Source organism: Zonotrichia albicollis, chromosome 11, assembly GCF_047830755.1.
Source record: "Zonotrichia albicollis isolate bZonAlb1 chromosome 11, bZonAlb1.hap1, whole genome shotgun sequence".
Taxonomy (NCBI): Eukaryota; Metazoa; Chordata; class Aves; order Passeriformes; family Passerellidae; genus Zonotrichia; species Zonotrichia albicollis.
Window position 1 is genome coordinate 16,561,696 of NC_133829.1, and position 19,039 is coordinate 16,580,734.

General features: G+C 50.7%; 1 protein-coding gene across 3 annotated transcripts in view; it reads right to left on the reverse strand.

The window, feature by feature from the left end:
• The window catches only part of LINGO1 (leucine rich repeat and Ig domain containing 1), a 155,983-nt gene that overhangs the window by 99,512 nt on the left and 37,432 nt on the right, over window positions 1-19,039 (reverse strand). For all 3 annotated transcript variants that reach the window (XM_074549534.1, XM_005487787.4, XM_074549535.1), the window contains one exon: window positions 4,555-4,597. The gene's annotated coding sequence lies outside the window, so the exon portion shown is untranslated. The remainder of the gene's footprint in view (window positions 1-4,554; window positions 4,598-19,039) is intronic.

Sequence of the window (19,039 nt, forward strand, 5' to 3'; positions counted from 1 at the left end):
ACCTCCAACTGCAAAGTGCTTCTAAACAGCCACAACAAGCCCTCCCCACGCTCTCGCAGAGTCTGGAAAAGCCTTTTCTCTGGGCACACAAGTGTTTCCCTCTGCTGAGGTGGCTCAGCATGCTTGGAGCATCCCCTGTGCTCCTGGGGATGCCTCTCTCAGCCATTCCTGGAGGGTGTTGGGGCTCCCTCCCAGCCCAGGGGATGGTAATGCTGAGCAGAGCCAGCAGTGCCTGCCCAGGCCTGACTCTGGCAGGAGGTCCTGCCCTGTCCCAGCCACCTCTGGGAGACCTGGGACTGACCCTCAGCACTCCTCCTCACACAGCCCCAGCAAAGGCATCTCCTGGAGTCTCCCAGCATGGATGTCCTCTGCTCCAGGCTCTGCCTTCCACCCTCTCAACACTCTCTGGAAACTCAAGCTGTAATTTCCTAAGCTGTGTGACCAATTCTTGCTCTGGTGTCACCACACATCTCCAATTCCCCATGTCACATCTCAGCTGCTTCCCAGCTCCTCCCTGGCCTCTCCACTCAACAGGGGGCACAAGCCTGTCATGTTTTGACATAGGCGTGCCTATAAAACCTCAGCTGCAGCCCTGACTTAAAAAATAGGAGCATAGGAAAAAAATAAGGCAGCCTCAACAAGGCTGAGCACCGGGACCGATCCCCATGCCACCAGGGTTAGGGGTGGCACCCATGGGAGCCCCTGCCTTGGCAGCAGCTCACTCTGAACATGCAACTGAGCCAAGAGAACTGTAACTCTTTCCTTTGTGCTGTCTGAAGGCTGCATCATCCCCCAGAGGCCCTGGGGGAGTTGAAATAAGGATGAACATCAAGTCAGACATGTCTCCGGCTCACAGGCATGCACACATCTGCCTTTCCAAAGAGCCTGGAAGCAGTCACAAGCACAGCCCAGCCCCAAAATCCGCTCTGAATCATGCAGGTGAGGAGGCAGGAGAGCTCCTGGGCCAGCACAGCAGGCTGCAGGGTCTGAGGATGAGGCTCAGAGATGCTCAGACTGAGCTTCCCACTGTCTCTTGCTCAGCTGCCCATGACTGCTGTACCCAGTGGCCAGAGACCCCACGGGGCCCTCAGAGGCACAAGAAACCAAAACATCTCTTCTCCCTCCTCAAAACACCATGTTTATCTGTGCACCAGCTTATGGCTGATCTAAGGGAGTCCATGCCCTTGTGAGTTAAGATTTAAAGTTTTAGCAAAAGCCACTCACTGTTTTGTCTGGGCAAACTGCTGGGAGCACCACCAGCTCAATTTTATGGATAAAAGCCTCTTTTCTTTAAAAACATGGGACCTGTTCTCCCCATGACAGCAAAGTGAGCAGCACAAAGCTTCAGACTGCACAGGACAACAGTTTTCCAGCATTTCTGCCAGACTATGAGGAAAAAACCCACATCCAACAACATCTGCAAAGAGAGCTGGTGTGAAACCCTTAGAGACCAGTGGGCAGAGCAGGTTTCCAGCCCCTTCCAGCAGCTGGGAGCACAGCAAAGGATGCCACCAGTCACTGTACAGGGCATCTGTGTATTGCTTTGCTTTGCTGCCCATTATTATGCACCCCAAGGAAGCACCTGCTGTGCTGTGCTCCAGCAGCTCCAGGAGAGCAGCCCCAGTGGATCTCTTCCAAGGTGCTCCCATCGACCATGGGGGGACAAAGCAGTGAGGAAGCAGACAAGGAATGTGTGACTTTCCCATCGTGCAGGGACTGCTGGGATTTGCTGGAAGGCATCCAATTAGTTAACAAGCACTCCAGAGCTGAGTCTGGTCTGGAATTAGTAATTAATTACCACAAGACAAGCAAGGGTGTCTATACTGGAGAAACCCACGTCTGTCTTAGGGATGGTCTTAGAGAAGAGAGTTTGCCCAGCAAACCCACACTGAAGTGAAGTGGAGAGGAGCAGCTGGCAAGCAGGATGATGTGGATCCCAGAAGGAGCAAACATCACAACTGGCCCCCATCCTTGACATCCTTTACAGGAACTGGTCCAGCTGGAAGCCCTTGGCCCTGGTTCTCCATGCTAATCCCAGCCCATCACAGGCAGTGAATGCTTTGCTTCTGATGAGCAAAACTGGAGCAATGAAGTGAACAAGACACATCAGCCTGGCTGCCTGCCTCTCCTTCCACCATCCACAAAGACCATAGCTTTGGAAATCCTGGAATAATTCCCTCATATCCATTTCCTTCACTAGTCTTCTGCTCTGGGTTCCTGAGCATGCTCCAGTGGAGGAGGACTCATCAGCTTCCAGGTCTGAGGTGGCTCAGAGGAGCCAGGCTATGCCAGCAGCATCAGCCCTGGGCACCAGCAACCTCCCACCAGGTTCTCCTGGTTGAAAATCAGTGGCTGAGCTCTGGGGAGGAGGAGAATGTGTCCTCCTGAGCACTCACTCCCAGGCCTCACAGCTCCTTGTCCCCATCTGCCTCTCCGGAGCATGTCCCCATGCAGCAGGAGCTGCAGAGCAGCTCTGCATCCAGCCCCTGTGATAAATTAGCCAGGGATTCAGGCATTTCAGCACAGCTGCCTCATCCTGTGCCAGCATGACAATGTGATTAATTTTGGGTGCAGATGAAGCTCATTTGTCAGAGGCACGTGATGGCTGTGCAGGCTGCAGGGGCGTGCGGGGAGCCCCGGGGTGCAGGAGAGTGGGAGCCCAGGCAAAAGGCAGCAGGCAGGGAGGGAGAGGGAAGAGCCAAGCCCGGGGCTCTCCTCTCAGGAAGGCTGTTTGCCACATTGGCTCATGATTAAGCATGCTGGGGAAGAGGAGCCCGTGTGGGAAGAGAGCTTTTATCTCTGCTAACACACATGGCCACGTCTGGGGAGAGATGTGCAACGGGAGGGGTGTAAGAGGATTGGGGAGAAGAAGCCATGAGCTGATTACGTTGTGTCAGGAGAGGCAGCTCTACCACCATGGCCACTTCTCCCCCACTGCCCCTTCCACTTTCTCCCCCTTTTGGAGGACCAGTGGGTCCTGTCTTGCCTGTCCCCACTCTGAAGCTATAGACACTTGCTTTTTGTTGCTGGAGGGAGTGTGGCCAGAGCTGTTCCTGCAGGAATTGTCTGGGAAGACAAAGCTATATGTTCACTTTCCAATGGAACACAGCCCTGCCACAGAAAAATCTCTTGATTGGTTCATCACCTTCTTGAGTTTCTCCACATGCTGGAATATGGCAGTGCTGCTTCCTCAACACAGCACAGTTCTCCCAAGGGCCTGAGCTGCTCCCAGCTGGGGCTGCCAAGGTCACAAGCAAAGCATCACGGATGAGGAGTCTCTGCACAGTTTAGGAGTGAGGAGCAGCTTTTGGGGTAAGCTCACACCATGCCTGATGCCCTCCAGTGAGATGGATGCACAAGGAGAGGACATCAGGGCAGCTCCCTAGGCACCAGGATCCACAAATTTCCCTTGCCTCATATCTAACCTTGCCATAGTTAGATATGCCCAGACAGTGGTGTCCCTGTTGTAGAACAGCTCTGTCTCAGAGCAAGGTCATGCCAGCAGCACCCCAAAACCCTGAGATCACTGTAACAGTCCTCCCTTCAATAAATTTAGGCCAGAAGTAGTGAACTATTTGCAGCTAAAGAAAAGAAAACCCTTCAAGTTCAATGAGGCCATGCAACTTGGGACATTGGTGGCAAATCCTTGAGCACATGGCTGATGTCAGTGCCTTCCACAGGACCTAATTACCAAACCAGCAGATAGCATCAAGCAAAGAGGCTGCTTTTTTGATAAATTAAAAAAAAAAAAAAACACATCAAGAGGACAAAGGTGAAGATGACACAATACATGGTAGCCACACTGACTGCAATACACCTCTGCTAATTTACCTCAGCACAGAGCCAGGACCCTTTCTGCTGGGTTAAAGGTAAGGTTAGAAAACCCCTGGGGACTTTAGAAGTGTGAAAACATCAAACACTGAATGGCACAGGGACTTGAGCCTGTGAAAGCCCAGAAATGTTATCCTGCCACCCACTGGTCCCTCAGCAGAGTCAGCTGGGTGGCAGAGAGGGTGGCCTGAGAGGAGCACATTCCTGGAAAGGTTACAGGTGACAACACTAGCTTGCAGCCAGGACTGCAGCTTCTCACGTTCACATTTCTTCCAGGGCCTAAATGCTCCTGAAGCCTGGCTCCTGTGCAAAGGTCCCCAGGCAGGCTGTGCTCTCCTTCCACCCATCAGTTCACCTTCTTATTGGTCCCCTGAAGTCACACCCAGTGGAAATACCTCCCAGCTTTTATTACAATCACCATGCCGATCACCAAAGTTTTCAATTCCCATCCAACAAAGATTACCCAGGAAGGATTAAAGATGCCCACACAGTTTCCCTTCATGGACTATGGGAGGGCACTGATAGACAATCTCAGTGTATTTTCACACACAGGGGAAATAATTCTGGGGTGAAGTGCAGCAGGAACTGGCTCCTCAACAGGGGCACACTCAGGCTCTTCCACCTGCCTGAGGAGCAGTGGTGGTGCCCAGCCCCAGTGCCCTTCCAACCCCAGGTGACACTTTCACAACAGACTCAGTGAGGAGAAAGCACAACTGCACTTACCAGAGCTGAAGCCCTACAAGGACCTGCTGGTGAGGCAAGGAACCTGGAAAGGAAGAGAAGAAGAGGTGTGGTTCAGTGGCTGTGGTCAGCAGCAGGGGAGTGCTGGTGTGGCCCAGCCCTGAAGGGGTGGATGGGGCAGCACGTTCAGACAGGGCTGTGGCAGTCACCTACCCTGGCATTGCACCAGGACCATCTAAATTGATCAGGGCCACCTAAATCCACCCAGCCCTGCTTGCCAGCCTCTCCAGGTGCTCAGCTGGTGCTGGCAAAGAGGAATCCACCAAGGGATTAAGGAGCCATTCCCATCATTACCATCGTGGTATGAACACTGGGCTGCCCCATCAGTGTTCCCCTCTCATCAGCTCCTGGAGCACGCCATGCAAATCTGTGCAAAGGAGTCACAACAACGCACCTGGGAAACCATAAATATCTGTGAAAAATCTCCCCATAAATCCACAGGAAGAGGAATTTATGGTGCTTTCTTTGGAGATTTCTCTGGGTATTCCCTATTAAGCCATTGTGCTTGTTTGCATAAGTATTCCTCAGACAGTAAAGTCTTCTCTGCCATCAGTTATCAGCTCTGCAAACAGGAGCAGCACCAGGTGTGGGACTCACAAACACCCAGCTGTAAAGATGAGGGACTGGCCCCTCACCTTGTGAAGAAATAAAGGGTATTAATTGCTTAGTGCAACCACAACACACTCCCAGCAAGGACAGGGTGAACTGGCAGCCCTGACATGTACAGAACAACTGAGAAAAGGGAAATGAGCCAAAAAACTCTCTGTATGCTCTCAGGGTGTGCCACACAATGGCAAAGCTATGGAAAGAACAAGGATTTTTCACATCATTGGGGGGGAAAGCATCAAGGGGAGAAGAAATACACAAGTGCTGGAATCAGCTCCAGCTACTCAGAGAAATTGCTGTAATATATTGTCCAGCCACAAACCAAGGCCACTACAGAAATTAAGGAAGGAAGTGCCTTGCCTGATATAGCAGCAATGAATACATTTGTTAGTGATAACACATCAGTTACCAGGCTGGGTAGAAGCCTTTCCCACAAGAAAGGCTGACACAGGGCTTTATTAAAGAAGGTAATACCCAGTTAAGACACCTGCTGATCTCATCTGATGAATGGTTGACACAATACATCATATATATGCAGGAGGGGTTTGAAAATAACAGAATAAGCTGAATGGTATCAGCCCACACATCTAGAAATACAGGTCCATTATATACAACCTGGAGATGACATTTTAATTAACATGTTCTCATGAAAATACAAAGTGGAACCCAAGTGGGAAGCACCATATACCATCTTACTATGTTCCTATTTTGCTGTTAAAAGTTTAGGAAAAGAAAGATGGATACACCATTCTCCCATCAAGCAGGTGGTAACTAGCCAGCCAGCTGACAAATGACTGACTCCTGGAAAAACTCTCACATCAGCTAAGAATGAATGGGGCATCTCACTGCTCTTGGTATTATTGACTCTGTTACTGCTACGGCATAGCTAAGGATAAAAATGATGGATGATCCGGATTAGTGGAAAGTTAACAAATCCAAAGGGAAGATAGTTTTCCTAGATTATATAGGAGCAAGGTTCCCAATTCCTGAAACACCTGACAGGAAGGCTCTTGCTTTCTGGTGTCCATCAGATAAGGTTTATAATTTAACTGGGCAGACGTAAGCAGAAGGACAGGTCTCATTGCCTTGATAATACCAGCTGCTGCTCAAGACTTAATGCCAGTTGTTGTGTGATGACAGATAATAGTTTAAGAAGTAATAGTATACAATTAACATCACTTGTGAAGTGTTGACCCAGGAGTGATTACCCTTTCCCTGCTCATCCCCCTTCAAAGCAAACAGGGAGGGAAGCAGCCAGTATTACAGGGACAGGATTGGGAGCCCTAAACGGTATAGATGTTGAAGTGCTCCTAAGTAAACTAAGTGCAACAACAAGTGATTTAAGCATATTAGAGCACCCATTGCAATCCTCTCTATTAGCACTGGGGACTAATCAATGGCTCTTGTCTGATATATTGCCTCTGTGGGAGAAAATTAATGAGAAAGACCACCAGCTGATTGGAGAGGCACTTGGAATAGTCCAGGGCAATCTTTCACTAGCTCTTAAATGTACCCACACTCAACTGTGGATGCACTCCACACTGGCAGAAATTACAAGGGCAGGCAAACACAGCACCTTACCCACAGAGGTTTGAAAAGTAGCTTGGGACAGAACAACTGGAAGAGAATTTCGATCCTGGTGGTATTTGGCCAATTTGACCCCACTAACAACAAGGTCACAGATTCTGTCTTAATAATAATATGCTTCAATATACAGCACATAGCCAATTGCTGCACTAAATCACAATACAATCATCCTCTTTCCCATAGAACATTAGAGTATGGACACCACAGAATGGACACAAGGGGCAAACAGTACATGGGAACAACAAAGATTCAACTGTAACAGCCTTAAAGCCCAAAACACATCTTGACACTGAGTAAAATGTTTGTCATTTTGAAACACAGGCTGATGAAATCCCTGCAACTGCACTTATATATATTGGAAAAGGATATGTTTTCTTAAGGGCCCTTTGTGGTTTGATATTAGGAGGTGATACTATTGCAGATACAAGTAATCATTTGAATGTTTGCATTCGTAACTTTAGTGGAATTATAGGGTATGATTTTAATTATACAGCTCCTGTTACGTCCTGCCAGTTGTTACAGTCTAATTATACACTAGTTAAAGACTTGTTACCTACTTCAACTGGAATTAATCTTAATGCTGGTAAGAAAATTATCACAACATGATGACTTACATCAAGTATTAAAACAAGTATGAATTGATAAAAAGAAACTATCATCACTGTCCACCATAATGGAGATGAAATGTGTTCTGTGCTCAAAAGAGGAAAAAGAGATGGAGAACACACTGGTGGGAAACTCTCCCAGGGTGGTCACCTACAGCCACAGGAATTCATAACCTCCTGCTCCACCCAGTGGTAATTGTACTAGCTTTGAGTCTATTAGGTCTGGTGCTTGTGATCATTCTGTATATAAGATTATGGAAGCTGATCATGCTTTTTGAAAGGCTTTGCAAGCTTTGCTAAATGTATTAGCAGGGATGCTTAATAAAAACAAAGGGAGGGCTGTAAAGAAGTAAAGGATATTAATTGCTTAGCATAACTTGCTTAGCATTAGTAGCTAAGATGTGCTGAAGCTTTAGGCCCCACTTTGAGCAGATTTCACCCTGCACAGCTTCTGCAAGGCTGCCTGGGTTAATTGCCAGGAGAGCAGGTTGTGTTTCAGCTATGACATTTCTCTGCATGTTTAACGTATCCCTATCATGGTTCCAATGTACTTCTGCATAGATGGGTGGGAGATGGGGGAAAATGAATAACAGGTTTTCTTTCAGCATGAAATTGTGAGAGTGTCCTCCACTGAGTGCAATTACTGTGTATGTAACTTCTGCAGGCTGGCTAATACTGCTAAGTATACTGGAGATTAAGGGATTTGGGGCTGTAAAGTCCATTTCATCCATCCAGGCCTGAGCAAGGCAATGAGGGCAGGGAAAAAGTCTTGCAGAAACCACTGGACCAAGCAGGGTCTGGCCTGCAAGTTCCAACCCCCCACATGCCCTTGCTGCTCTCAGACCTGTCCCAGGCAGCTCTGGGCTCTGTGGGGGACATGAAGGAGGGTGAATGCAGATGCCAGGGCCAAAGCACCTGCAGGCACATCCCAAGGCTGACCCCTCCCCAGTGGCTACCAAACCCAGCAAAGCCCATCAAGGACACTCCTGAGCCTATGCCAAGCACTGCTGTCGTGTTCCTGGATGGCTGAGCCCTCCCCTGGGCTCAACGTCAAGGACACAGGGGAAGAGCAAAGGACTTAAGCAGCCATGGTGCTGCTTCTGAGAGTGCTCAGGAGGCACAGAAGAGCTGTTATCCCTGAGCCAGAGACCTGATAACAACACTGGAGCATTTCTGCTTTGGCCCTGCCCCATGGAGAGGGAAGTTGCAGTGTTTCCCATGGGGCTGGACTGTGCTGGACTGTGCTGCCAGTCCCCAGCCCTGCTGCACCTTGGCTCCTCATCAGGGACTGACCCTGGGGGTGCAGGCTGAGCTAATGGGGGGAATACCCTACCCCCGTGCTAGAAAAAAGGAAGCCTCAAAAATAACTCTCCTACAGAGCCAGCATCCTGCCCAGGCCCTGCCTCCACTGCTGCCCAGAGGGGAAGCCATGGCAATCTCCCCCCAGTTCTTCTAAGCCAATGGAATATGAAGCAGAGCAAATACTGGGTTGTTGTGAGGACACTGAGGAGTGAAGCAGAGCAAGGAGAGAGCTTTGAGTAGTAAAAGCTGCCCTTATGTTATGAGCTCAGACACAGCCTTGTGCATCCCCAAGCAGCAGAGGAGCCATCTCCACTTTGATCTGAGTTTGATTTAAAATGGAGCATCTCCCTCAGCATCACCCACGGGGCAGCAGTGCAGCAACCTCATTTTCCTCTGCTTTATCCCTTTTGCCACCTGCTGTGTGCCCAAGGTCCCAGGGCCACAAACTCTGGCTCCCTGCACTCCCTGGCCATGATGTTCTGGGGCACAGCCCTCAGCTGTGGGCGCATCCTGCTCCCTCTCTGCTCTGGGGTGGGGATGGGCCAGCACAGAGCCAGGGAAATGAGAACCTGCTGGGGCATAATGCCAATTCAACGCCCATTAACTTCCCACAAATCCTCCCTTCCATGCCCTTATCTTCCTCTGCCACATCCCCTTGCTCCCCCTCCTCCTCCTCCTCCCAAGCTAATGGTCCTTGTGGATGTGCAGACAAGCTGTGCAGGTACTCTTGGCTGTGCCTGGGAGCCTTTCAGGGGCAGTATCTGCAGGAAGGTCTGATAGGAGACATCCCTGACACCCCTTGGTGACACCCCAGGCACCCACAGGCCATGGGATGGCCCCACACAGCACAGCTCATGGCCAAATGCTCTCCTGCTCTTGCAGACTGAATATCAGGCTCTGAACGTTAACTTTTACAGCATGATATATCCCACACCAACCCACACTGCCAGGAGATACCCCAAAGCCATCACCTGATCTGGATGCAAATGGTTGTTTAAACACCCCACACAGTCCTGTGCATACAGAATGGATTTACTGTCACTTCTTGTAAAATTAGGAAGGGATAAAACCAAACAGCTGAGCAGCAATGTCTGCTGGGCAGGGGGAGGAGCAACAGCAGCACAGCTCAAGGGCTTTGGCTAGACAGGGAGCCCCAGAATAAACACCAGCACAGCTCACCATGAGGCATCTTTGCTTGCAGCTCCTGCCCAAAGAGTGGATTTGACCTGGGAGCTCTCCTCACCCATGGCAGCCTGGCAGAGCAATTTTGAATCAGCACTTTGTGGAAGCAGCCCCATTTCAGTGCTCCTTCACTGCAGGGCAGGAGGGGCAGGAGGGGCAGGAGGGGCAGGGCGGGCAGGAGGGGCAGGGTGGGCAGGAAGCTCCCCTGGCAGGCCCAGTGAAGTTCCTCAGATCAACAACAGATGGAAAGCACTGAGAGTGGAGCTCAGCCCAGCTGCCCTGGCAGACAAGGCTCTCACTGCACCGCTGGCCTTGCAGGAATTCAGTGGCAGCACAGAGCCAACAGCAGCACTGCCACTGCCCAGGAACAGCCCAGGAACAGCTCCCCACCTTTTTCCCCTGGGAGCTGCATCCATGGGCTCACGGCACTGGTTTTGCAGAGGAGAAAGTTCACCTTTTCAGCAAAAAGCCCATGTTTTACACAACAAATTGAACTCAGCTCAAGCCTTAGTATTCCACCAGAAACTGTTTGCACAGGAAGTTTGTGTCCAGCTTCCTACATGAGGAAGGGCTTTGGAACACAGAGCATTCCTCAAGGCAGCAGATAAATGCTGGACCAGAGTTAATGCTGGAGGCTGGAATCTAGGCAAGCTGGGACTAAAATAAGGCCTGACTGCTGGACAGTCACAAGGAATATTGCAGCAGCTGAGTTAGGAACAAGAGGAATACTCAGCCTTCAGCGATGTCAAGGAAAAGCAAGGCTGTTTCTCCAAAGGAGGTGCCAAAAGCAACATCCCAGAGTTACAAGTGGAATACAGCTGTGGAGGGGCTGGTTTCCACCAGTGCTCCAGAGTTGTGACATGGTGCTTGGGGGTGGCACAGCCACCATGGGCTCAGGTTTGGCACGAGCCCTTGCTGCAGCCAGCAGGTCACATCCCTCTCCAGCCATGCTGAGGCTGTGGGACAGGATGGGAGAGGAAATGCATTTCCAAGCCCATTTCATTGCCCATGAGAGCTCATGGCATCTTTACATCAGTAACCCAAACTCTGCAGGATCTCCCAGCCCTTCCAGTGAAGGGCAAGGAAAATTCTCCTCCATTGCAGCTCCCACCTTTTATCTTTAAAAACCACAACAGGCAAGGTTAAAAAAAAAGAAAAACATGACAAATAATCCAAGGAAAAGAATACAACAGCCTTTGAAACCCCATCCTGCAGTTGAAAGGGAGGGATGGAGGCAAGGCAAGAAAGCCAGTGTAAAACCTCATTACCATCAGAAATCCTCTCTCCCTGCCCTTACCTCCCTGCTCATTTCCATATCACAGGGGACACAATACCTTTCTTCTCCTGAAAAACATCCCATTTTTGCAGAGCCCGCTGTCCCCACCCCCAGAACTGACTTATGGAGCTGGGGAACAAAAGCCGGGCTCACACCTGCCCCGGCAGGCGAGGCCAGTGTGTGAATCTCCAGGCCCTTATCAGCCTCTCAGGAGCAGTTTTTACCATTATTATTATTAGTCTACTTTATCTTTTTTTTCACCTTTAGCTTCAAGATCCTTTAGTCAGTCAAATTACACTCAGAGTAGCAGAAGTGGCAGAAAATAAAGCATTATAAGGGGTTCAGGAAGTTATTTTCATCTCAAGGAGCAGGTAAGAAAGGTTGACAAGTCTTTATTCTGCTCTTATGGGATAATCTGTAGGTTCCCAGCTGATAGGGGGGAAAAAATTAAAAGCATCAGAAGAAATTGCAAGAAGAAGTAAAACTGAGGCCTCTGCATAAATTGAAGTAATGTGCAGCTTGGCTGACAGCTGAAAGCACTGGAGGGTGAAATGTCAGTGCCAGGAAGGAAAGGGGCAGCCACAGGGTGCAGACAGAGGGTGCTGGGTGCAGGGCAGGAGGGTCACTCAGCCCCCTCCAGCTGGTCTTTCCTCATGCTAAGTGGGCCTGTCACATCTTTCCAGTCCAGAGCATCACTAACAGAGCAGGCGGGGAAGGGAGGGGAAGCAAAGCAGCTCAGCCATCAGTTGGCATCCCCCATGCTGCCCTGGATCGCTGGATTTGTCCTGCTCCTGTCTGGCTGCTCCAATAAAATCTACAAGCATCAAGTCAGCACAAGGAAAAATTTTCTGCCCAGACTTCAGGCTCTCATATTTACACACACAAGGCAGGACCCTGGGAGCTCCCAGCATCTGCCCAGCAAGCACTGAATGCTGGACTGGGAGCTGGGAGCGGAGCCAGGGTGCCAAGGAAGGGGAGAGGATCACAGGGAGATGCACAGAGGGGAGAGAAGAGGTGGGACCATCAACTCCTCTCTGAGGCATTGGCCTGTGGGGATTAGAGACTGATGCAGGCAGTGCTGGATGCCCAAGAGAAGCAGGGACAGGCTGCAGGCCGGCACGAGGTAGCAGGGTCCTGAACAGCACGGATGCGTTTGTGGTGTGAGACAGCCTTTCCCCCAGCAGAGAGTGAGGGAGTGGGATCCCTCTCCTCCAGGCAGGGTGTGGGGGTCCGAGGCAGCCCCCTCCCAGGCCGGGGGGCAGCCAGCCCCCTCCCAGGCCGGGGGGCGGCCAGCCCCCTCCCAGGCCGGGGGGCAGCCAGCCCCCTCCCAGGCCGGGGGGCAGCCAGCCCCGTGCCTCTCCGGCTGTTGCGCGCTGAACCACGCGGTGCCGAGGCGGTGCTGTCACCGGTGATTGATGGCATGGTTCAGGAGGAAATAAATTCCCAGGCTTTTGCAGGAGGTGAACTGGGGGGTGTATCCATCTTAAAGATGCTTAATGAATGTGCCACAGCCCGCGGAGTGGCAGCAGATACATCTCTGCAGCCAGCATTCCCCACGCTGTTCCTGCTGAGGTTCAGGCACAATTTAACAGCTTCTTATTGATTTTATTTATGTTTCCCAGGCCTTGGCAGTGTTTAGATTGCCCCAGTCCAACAAGATCCCCATAGCCACAGAGGTGACTTGCACTTGATTTTCCCTTCCTGCTCCTCAAGCCTGGGGACAAAACCTGGTGTTTGGCCAGAAAAGATGGGAGTTTTAGGCTCTTTTTCAGCTTCAAGAAAGAGGATGATGATGCAGGACAGCTGGGAGGATGGTGAGCACTGGCACAGCACTGGGGCAAACACTGCTGCCACGCCCCCACATCTCCCCAGCACCAAGCTCTGGGCTGTACCTTTGGAACTCAAAGCAAAATAAGGACCTTTCCAAAGACACCCTTGCAAACTTGGAAACTCCTAGCTTTTATGTAGCTTAGCACACCTTCATTTTCAAGGCAAGAAAAATGACAATCAGCAGTTCTGCATGTGACTTGGTTTTGTATTTCCCTCTTTCCCTTAGGGAAAAAAAAAAAAAAGGAGAAAGAAAGAAAAGCAGCAAAGAACAGCAGAGACCCAGTTGACCTTTCCAGCTAAGAGACCTTGTCTGAATCACTGGATGGTAACAATGAATGAAATGCCAGTGCCCTGCCTTATAAATACCAGCTTCCTCTTGGGGTGAAATGCCATCTTCCAAGCATGGAAAAGCTGCAAAGAAAATGTCACCCTTGCCAAGGTGTGAAATGCCAGCCTGCTCCAAGATCCCCAGCTCAGCCATGGGGAGATGGGCAGGCTAATGCTGCTGGATCTCCAAATTCCTCCTGTCCAGAGCCTTCTCCAAAGCCCCATGGCATGAAGGGGACAGAACTTCAGTGTGGGACAGCCAGAGCATGAGTCCTCCAGAATTACCTCCAGCATCTCAGCAGTGAGCATCTCACTACTCAGAAAAGCTTCCTTGAGGATTTGGCTTATTTCCCTTTTCCAGTGGCTGTGAGTCAGAGGGCCAGTAGGACAAACAAATCACCTTTCAGGAATGGTGGGACAAGCCAAAGCAGTTATTTCCAGTATTACCAGTGAGATGAAAAAACAATTGAGCATAAGGAGATTTTGTCATCTAAAAAGTTTATCACAACCCAGACTCCTAGTTCCCAGCAAAAGCTGTTGTTGCTGGGTTTAATCCTATTTATTAAACACGGGAAATCATCCAACATACTGTCCTTGTGTGAAAAAATGCTTCCAATTAGGCTGGTGATATTTGTAATATCTCCCCTACCCTTCTCAGGGCCACATTTGGCTTAATCAAAGCCACATTTTCCAGAAGCTCTTCCTCCCTTTTCCTCCCATTTGGCATCCTCCTACCCCAGTTTCCCAGTACCAAAGCCCCAGTACGAAACCTGTTCCAAGTCAGGGCAACACAGAAGGAGGGACAACTTGGACCATCTCAGGGAACTGCAGGGCTGCAGAAATGTAACCAAGCCTTCCTACCTGACGAAATTATGTTGGGAAATGAATGAAGTTCCTTTTTGTCTTCTGGAAACTGGAGCTGTTCTCTTTCCCCACACCCACACCTTCTTTTTTTTTTTTTTCTTTTTCCCATAAATGTGTGAAATAATTTCACCACCATTTTTTTTCTTTCAGTTACTCCTCCTCCCCTCAGATCTCGCCTTTCCTGGCATTTGAAAATAGCTCATGAAAAGGAGGAGGAAGGAGGGGAATGAAAGGAAGTGTGTGGGGATGCAAGATGGAAGGGAAGAGAAGGGAAAAATACATGAATACTGAAAATACATGTTTTTCAAAGCAAATCAGAATGGCTGATTGCTTCAACTCCAGAACCCATTCTGGGAAAGGGCTGATAATCTAGGGAGTTTTCTAAGGCTCTCTGCATCCTCTCAGTTGTTAGGCAACACCTAGGAAGAAAGTGGCACAGCACAGCTGCCTGCACCTGCCTGTACCTCATGTGCAGGCAGCCATCCCAGCAAGGAAAAGTGACCTTCCAGGGACCCAGATACCAGCTGTGCTCAGAGCTGACCAGGATCACTCTGAATGGATTTTTTCTGACCTGTGCAGCACTGGTGGCTGGAACAGAAATGGCTGGGAAATCCTCCTCAGGTTTGATACCCTGCTGGTGGAGCAGCAGCTTGGCCCCACAGGACCCAGGGGCATGGTGAGGGGAAGGGTCTCAGCCACCTCTGGCCTCAGAGGGGCTGCAGGCTGAGGGCTGGAGGGCTTTTTTTCTCCAGCCAGCACCAGGCTGATGACCAGGATGCCCTTGGCTAGCTGGGCAAGCCATTAGTGCTGGAGCAGTTCCAGGGACAGGTTTGTGCCTGACCCTTCTCCCTGCTTGCCTTGTGGAAGATCTCCACGGGAAATGGTTTTAATGCATCAGCATCCATGTGCATCACATCCAGGGCTTTCCCCCAAGTGCTTCTCTGTAATGGATTTAGTCCTTGACTTGGAGTGATGCTGCTCTTACAGGTTCCCAGGGAATCAGAATTCCAGTTGCTCCACAGCTTTCCTGCCAGGAGAGCAGGGCAGCAGCACTGCAAATCTCCTCTCAGCCTTGGCAGTGGTGGGGCCGCCAGCACAGGGGGAGGGATGCTGACTGCTAGGGGAGGCAGCCAGGGCAGTCTTTCCCTCCCACATCCCACATCTCCATTTGATATTTCTTCTCTCCCTGCACAGCACCTTCCCCCTCCTTCCTGCTCCTGTTCTCTGGGGCCAAAGGCATGCTTTCCAGCTTTTTTCTTTAAAAAGCGCCTAAAACCTGCATGTCCCTAAACCACTGCATATCTAGAATGGACTAGAGGATTTATGTTTAGAAATTCAGGAAAAAATTTTTCAAAGAAAGAATAATAAAGTACTGGAATGCTCTTCCCAGAGAGGTGGTAGAATCACCATCTCTGGATGTGTTTAAAAAAAGACTGGACATGGCACTTGGTGCTACAGTCTAGTTGAGGTGTGAGGGCATGGGCTGGACTTGATGATCTTAGAGGTCTCTTCCCACCTCATCATTCTGTGATTCTGTGCAATGTTAGTGGTGGCACCAGGGGAATCTGCAGCTGGATCAGCAGCAGCAGGAAGGCTGGCAGCCACGGGCATTGCCAGCATAGCTGCTGTTGGAGCCCTGGGAGTCATGCCATGAGCAGCACAGCTCTGCAGGGATGCACTGCCAAGTCCAGAGGATGCTTCCCATCCCAATCAGGAGCATGACAAGCACTTCTCGCCTTGACAGCGTCAGAAGCCAAGCAGGGAACTGTGCCTCATTCTGTGCCACACACACCAGCACTGGGAAAGCCTTGGGCTGAGCCCTGGGGAAGTGGCAGCACACTGAGGAGAGCCTTGCTGCTCTAGGGGGCTTCAGGCCAGGCAAGAGCACCCCCACACCCCCAGGAGTGAAGATGGGGGGCTCTGCCATTGTGTGCAGCTCCCTCAGGACCTTGGAGGGGATGAGTTGACCGAACACAACAGGCAGTGCTGCCCCAGCCCAACACAGACTGCAGGAGCCCAACAGAACCACCTTGAGATGGCAGTGGGACACTGAACATTGCTCCAGCTGAACTCCTGAGCCCAGAAATCGACTTCTTTCCTCAGGAGATGCCACCCTGTGCCGCTCTCTCTTCCCACCCTCCCACAAGGACACTAATTTTTTCCAGCTGAGCTGAAGAACAAACAAATCATCACCCACTCCAAGTAGGTGGGCTGGCCACGGCCAAGGAGAAGATGCTTTGTGTTTGGCAATGGTCCACAGAGCTAAGTCAGCAAAGCCAGATGATAGGCAGTGAAGCCACCCTTTCCAATAACAGCACTGTGACACACAGATCACTCCTGCTCCAGAGGTCTCCAAGGGCTTAGTGTGACCTCCATAATCCCTGTTTCCAGCACACAGGAATGCTGCTTGCAAAGCTAATCATCTTCTAGGGCATCTTCACTAGCCTTTGAGCACTCTGCTTCTGGCCTCCTGCATCCCCACTGGAGGCCCTGGGCCATGTCCTGCTCCCATGTACTGCAGTGTCAATGTGTGGATCCACACCTGAAATCACATGATGGATATTTCACTGCTGTCCAAACAGGCTCTTCGAGGCTCACAAGGCCACCACTCCTTTCACTTCCAAGGTGACAAGCCCACAAGGACCCCCAGCTCACCTTGTGGAGGTAACACAGTTCCTCCTGCACAGCCCCACCTTTTACCTCCAGCAATCTGCAGAAATCCCTCCTCTCCTGAGCTCAACATGAGGCATTTCAACTACTGAGCCTCAAAATCAGACACAGCACATTTTACCCACACATCCCTGCATGCCACAGACCAAGAAGCAAACACTGAAATACACCTTAATCCTTACTCACAGAAACGCCTCCTTCCAGAGCAGCAAATTATTTTATTATAGAAAAAGTCCAACCAGGGACCACACTGAAAGTCCTCAAAAGCCATGTGCAAATAACCACACATTAACAGCCAGGCAGGCACTGGAGAAGGGCAGAGCAATGTAGGCTTCATGTGGAAACACCATCTCTGCCCAAGGCATGGCCAGCACTTGGCTTTCCATGTGCAATCCTGAGCCCCCCATCCTCCTTCCTGCTCCCCAGCACCTGCCAGTGTGATAGAAAGGGTCCTTTGGTCCCTTTACATTTTATTCTGCTCTGGGGCTGCTCACAGTGCTGTTCATGGGGGCAGCTCTCTCTAGTCCAGCCCTGAGAGCCCACACCCCTCTGCACCAATGTGGGAGTATCAAAAGCCTCCACAGGTTTCAACACAGAGTCCCACAAGTGTTTTAGCTTGGCCAAACCAGATTTTTCCCAGGAAATGAAGTTTTGATGGACATTTTCCAGCCAGCCAGCTAGTGCCTGCCAGCAGCAACACTGCTTGGGTGTTCCCCAAGGGTCTGGAGCAGACCTGGCACAAGCATAGAGGAGCAAATACTGGCTGGGAGGAGACTGGCTGCAAAGCTGGCAGCTCAGCCTTACAAAGCTAGGCCAGACATGGGGTTTCCATACTCCACAGCTCCCAGACCTGCCAGGTTCTTCACTCTGCATGTAAAAGGGCACAACAGCCTCGGATGAACCCAGCTCTGCCATCGCCACTGGCCTTGGATGTGGGGCTGATTAGAAGGATTAAAAACCAATTCAGCAGCGGGCAGCAGGAGGGATGTGCTGGCAAGGCCCAGGCTCACCAGCCTGTGGGATGCCATGGGAGATCTTGAAAGGAAAGAAAGATCTGAGTGGGCATCGCTGCCCGGCTCCCTCTCTAACAAGGGACAGGAACAACCCGCAGCTCTCAAAGAGCTCCCAGATGAAAGCAGCTCCATCCCCAGGATCTTGTTATTATTTCACAGATGTTTCTCACATACCTTTTCTTTACTGTTATTTTTCTATAGTTAGTCATTGCTCTAGATAAATGGGGCCTCTGTGGCTGCAGGCAGTGGGTGGCAGGAAAGGCAAGGCTGCCCATGGCTGAAACACACCAACATCACTGCTAGGGATGTTAAAATGTGCCATCAGCAGGTATACCCTGCACAGGACCTCAGTTCACCTCCCCAGCTCCTTCTGCTCCTCACCAGCAGGATGGGCTTTGCAATGGCTGGTTTCTCTGGGAATTGCTTAGAAATCCCACCATGAAAAGCATTAGCAAAGTGCAAAATGTTGTGACCCAGCCTTTACCTCTGCCTCCGGGCAGGATTGCCGTAAGACAATCTGAAATCCAGGCTGAGGAGATCCTGCCTGCTCTGCCCCACATCTGGCAGTAAAAACAAAATATCCCCCTCCTTGTAAAGGTAGAGCTACTAAAGGGCAGCAGGCAAAGCTGTGTCTGTGCAAAGCAGCCCTGAGCAGGACAGGCTGAGCCAGGGTCACCGGGCAGAGGGACCATGCAGGGATGGGTTGACTTCCTGCTCTAAGCTGGGCACACAACCTGGCCCTTGGCCTCTCCCAAACCCTGACTGAGCTTTTGCAGGATTAGTGTGATGGCTGAGTGACAGGAGAACACTGAAAGGGGGAAAGGGAAAGGATTAAAAATAGATTCCAGTTTTGTTTCAAATATTGTAAAATAAAAGGTCGTGCAGCAGCTATTGTGGAACCAAAAAGCACGCTCACATCTCGGGCTGCGAGGCAGCTCAACAGCAGATGTATTTTTCATTAAAAGACTATTTAATATTGCAGGTTCCTGCTGAAGACCTGCTTTCTTGGTTCTGGCTGATTGCCAGGGAGACACTTCTTCCCCTCCCTTGCCTGGAGGAGCAGGGATTTCCTCCCACAGCCCTGAGCAGTCCCTTTTGCACATCTCCTTGCCCTCACATCCCCAGGAGCATCTCTATCCCCCACCAGCATCCCCAAGCACACACCCAGCACTGCAAGAGAGCCCCACATCCAGCACACATCCCAT